Source organism: Triticum aestivum, chromosome 1A, assembly GCF_018294505.1.
Source record: "Triticum aestivum cultivar Chinese Spring chromosome 1A, IWGSC CS RefSeq v2.1, whole genome shotgun sequence".
In the NCBI taxonomy this organism is placed as follows: domain Eukaryota; kingdom Viridiplantae; phylum Streptophyta; class Magnoliopsida; order Poales; family Poaceae; genus Triticum; species Triticum aestivum.
This window is the reverse complement of record NC_057794.1, coordinates 480,210,311-480,215,064: the sequence shown is the minus strand read 5'-3', so window position 1 is coordinate 480,215,064 and position 4,754 is coordinate 480,210,311.

The following is a 4,754-nucleotide window of genomic DNA, read 5'->3' as shown; positions in this document are numbered from 1 at the left end:
TTTGAACGGTTTCGAATTATTGCGAGGTTAGCAACAGTAATCAGGATGACGTGCCATGATTAGCGTGGGATTACTGTAGCAAGATTATCCGGGCGTTACAAATCTCCTCCACTACAAGAAATCTCGTCCCGAGATTTTAGGAGGTAGAAGGAAACAGTGCGGGGTATTCATCACGCAGGCGATCCTCGCGTTCCCAGGTGGCTTCGTCTTCAGAGTGATTCGACCACTGGACCTTGAGGAACTTGATCGCCTTCTGGCGTGTGCGGCGTTCAGCTTGGTCGAGAATGCGGACCGGATGCTCTTTATAGGAGAGGTCCTGTTGCAATTCGAGCACTTCATGATCCACAGCTCGGATTGGGTCCTTGAAGCAACGGCGGAGTTGCGACACATGGAACACATCGTGAACCTGAGAAAGGTTCGGCGGAAGCTCCAGTTGATATGCCACTTTTCCACGCCTCTCCAGAATAGTGAATGGGCCAATATAGCGAGGAGCTAGCTTCCCTTTGATCCCGAAGCGGTGAGCACCCTTCATTGGTGTAACTCGAAGATAGGCCTTCTCGCCAGGTTGATAGATCATGTCTTTATGATGACGGTCATAATTACTCTTTTGGCGTGACTGAGCAGTCTTGAGATTCTCGCGAATAATGCGGACTTGATCTTCGGCATCTTGGATAATATCCGGGCCAAAGAGTGGACGTTCCCCAGTTTCTGACCAGTTCAGAGGGGTTCGGCACTTTCGTCCATATAACACTTCGAAGGGGGCCATCTTCAGACTAGCTTGATAGCTATTATTATAAGAGAACTCAGCATACGGAAGAGATTCCTCCCATTTCTTTCCGAAGGAAATAACACAAGCTCGAAGCATGTCTTCGAGAACTTGGTTGACGCGTTCAACTTGCCCTTGTGACTGAGGATGAAAAGCAGTGCTGAAAGACAGATGAGTGCCCATAGCTTCTTGGAAACTCGCCCAGAATCTTGAAGTGAATAAACTGCCGCGGTCTGAACTGATAACCAGTGGAATACCGTGAAGCGAAACAATTCTGGACATGTAGAGAGTTGCAAGCTGACTAGCAGTGATCGTTTCTTTGACCGCCAGAAAATGTGCAACCTTAGAAAGTCGGTCAATGACGACAAGAATAGCATCATTACCTTTCTGCGATTTGGGGAACCCAGTAACGAAGTCCATCTCGACATGGTCCCATTTCCATTCAGGAATAGTTATAGGTTGCAGAGTTCTAGCAGGCCTTTGATGTTCTGCTTTGATACGACGGCAAACGTCACATTCAGCAACATAACGAGCAATGTCTTGCTTCATGTTAGACCACCAGAATCTCTGACGAATGTCTTGATACATCTTCGTACTACCAGGATGGATACATAGAGGCGTATCATGAGCTTCTTTCATAACCTCCTGAGTCATATTCAGGTTTTCCTTCTTACACGGCACCACTAGGCGGCCTTTGAAGTACAAGGCGCCATCATCAGCAATAGTGAAGGATGAGGAACTTCCTTCTTTGAGGTCTTGCTTAATCTTGTAGACTTCAGAGTCAAATCCCTGCATTGTCTTTATGGTGCCCACGAGATCGGGTTCAACAGCCAGGGTATAGAGGGAACCCTGGGAAACAACACGGAGATTCATCTTGCGGAACTCCGGAGGAGGGGGAGCGAGTGCACCCGGAGGAACAATATGGAGGTTTAGCTTTCTGAATTCTTCAACAAGTGAGGGCTGGACTTTGTGAACCCGGAGGTGGTTGCAGTAAGACTTGCGGCTCAAGGCATCAGCCATTACATTAGCCTTGCCTGGGGTATAGGATATACCCAAATCAAAATCTGCAACAGTCTCCATCCATCTCTGCTGACGGAGGTTCAGGTCTGGCTGAGTAAACAGATACTTCAGACATTGGTGGTCAGTGAAGATCTCGCAACGATTACCGAGTAGGTAATGTCGCCACTGTTTTAGCGCATGAATGACAGCAGCAAGTTCGAGGTCGTGAACTGGGTAGTTCTCTTCGTGAGGGCGCAATTGCCGAGAGGCATAAGCAACCACTTTGCGCTCTTGTATTAGGACACAGCCTAGTCCTTGATGGGAAGCGTCACAGTAAATGACGAAGTCCTTCTTAGTATCAGGAGGAGCTAGTACTGGGGCAGAAGTCAACTTGTCCTTGAGTGCCTGGAAACTTTCCTGACATTTATCTGTCCACTGGAACTTGACGCCCTTATGCAATAGGTTAGTCAGAGGCCTGTCAATCTTGGAGAAGTTCTCGATGAATCGACGGCAGTAGCTGGCGAGACCGAGAAAACTTCTGACTTGCTTAACGTTCTTCGGAGGAGTCCAATCGAGAATAGCCTGAACTCGTTCAGGGTTGACGGCAATACCATCCTTAGAGATGACATGCCCGAGATAGGTTACTTCGGGAAGCCAGAATTCACATTTGGAGAACTTGGCATAAAGTTGATGCTCTCGTAGCTTTTCCAGCACGAGGCGAAGATGTTCAGCATGTTCCTCTTCGTTCTTGGAAAATACCAGAATATCATCCAGATAAACCACGACGAACTTGTCGAGGTAATCCATGAATATATAGTTCATCAGGCGAGAGAAGGTGGCTGGAGCATTGGTTAAGCCGAAAGACATGACGGTGTACTCGTATGAACCATAACGAGTCACAAAGGCGGTCTTGGGGATATCTTCCTCACGAACACGGATCTGATGGTAACCCAACCTCAAGTCGAGTTTAGAGAACACTGATGATCCAGCCAATTGATCATACAGATCATTGATCCGAGGAAGAGGATACTTATTCTGAATGGTAGCTTGATTTATAGGACGGTAGTCTTGGACCAACCGGTTTGTCCCATCTTTCTTCTTGACAAAGAGAGAAGGTGCTCCCCAAGGAGAGCAACTTGGGCGAATGAAACCACTTCGAAGAGAATTATCGATTTCCTCCTTAAGCTCAAGGAGTTCATGCGGCGGCATCTTGTAGGGTCGCTTGGCTATAGGAGTGGTGCCTGGTTTCAAGTCGATGACGAATTCGACAGCTCTAGCAGGGGGAATCCCTGGGAGTTCTTCAGGAAAGACGTCTAGGAATTCACGCACGACGGGAATGTTTTCAATGCCCTCAAGTGGTGCAGCGTTCAATGCGTTTAAGGCATAAAGTCTGGCCTCGGCATTCCGAACCAGATGAGCATCGTAGCTAATTATTTCATCAGAAGGGTGTAGCAGATGGACGGTCTTAGTGGCGCAAACGATAGAAGCAGTATGCGCCTTTAACCAATCCATTCCCAGAATGAGGTCAATGTTAGACGACTTTAGTATAATGGGCGAGGCACGAAACTCCAACCCTTCGATTTCCACGGGGACGTCAATGCCAACCATGGAGGTCTGACATTGTCCCGCGGGGGTTTTTACCACTACCGGAGTGTTCATCTGCTCAAATTTAACATCGTGCTTGTATGCAAAATCTTCTGACATGAATGAATGCGATGCACCTGTATCAAATAAAACGGATGCTGGTACTGAATTTACGAGGAGTGTACCCATCACAGTAGCAGGCTGGTCTTGAGCTTCATTCAGATCAATGTGGTTGGCATGAACACGGCCATAAGACTTGGCATTGTTGTTGCGGGCCTGGTTGTTTCCACGGCCAGTAGCTGGAAGGGCCAGTTGATTCTGATTCTGAAAGCAATCCCTAGCACGGTGACCTGGTTGACCACACTTGTAGCACAGGCCATTATTGGGAGTGGGAACAGGAGCTTGGGGTGGCGGAGCTGGAAGCCTTGGCTGCCTAGTTGGAGCAGTAGGCAGACGAGGTGCAGCATAAGACTGCCTTGGGGCTGGTGCATTAGGACGGTACATGCTGTTTGGGATCCATATCTTACGCTTCTGCGAGGGCGGGCCCGAAGATGAGCCCGTGTCACGGTTGCGCCTTTGAGAGCTATGGTGATCTTGAAGACCAGTCTCAACATTGATGGCCTTATTCACCAAGGTGGCGAAATCAGCAAAGTCGTGCACTAGAAGTGCGAGCTTGATGTCAGCTTGAAGGCCGTCACGGAACTTCTCCTGCCTACGTGCATCAGTTGCAATGTCCTCTTCAGCATAGCGAGACAAGTCCAGAAACTCTCGCTGATAAGCTTCAACAGTCTTGTTGCCTTGGGTGAGGTTGCGAAACTCACGCTTCTTCCGGTCCATGACTCCCTGAGGAATGAAGCGGGCACGGAAGGCAGCCTGAAAGTCTGGCCAGGAGATGATTGTCCCAACTGGCAGAGTACGCCTATGGCTGTCCCACCATTGAGCTGCGGGTCCCTTCAGGAAGAAGGAAGCAAAAGTGACATAGCTGGCAGGGGCTACATCAGCAGACTCCATCTCATAGGTGATGTCACGGAGCCAGTCATCAGCATCCAGCGGCTGGGTTGAGCTGCAGTACACACTTGGGTTGAGGCGTATGAAATCCTGCAGAGTTGTTGTGTTTGGATGCTGGTTCATATTGGGGCGAGGAAACTGAGCCATCATGTTTTCCATGAACTGGCGATTCATCTCAAGCTGTTGGATCATACCAGCCATGTACTCAGGCGGTGGTGGGAAGTTGCCACCACGACCACGACCAGCTGGTCTAACCATCCTGCTAATATATAACAGGGGTAGTTCAGTATTGAGAAATTTGCATAGACAAGAGTCATTCATGATGAAACATGCATAATGAAAGGAGCACGACAGATACCACATAGATAGTCGGCATAACTTACAAAAGGGGTCGGAC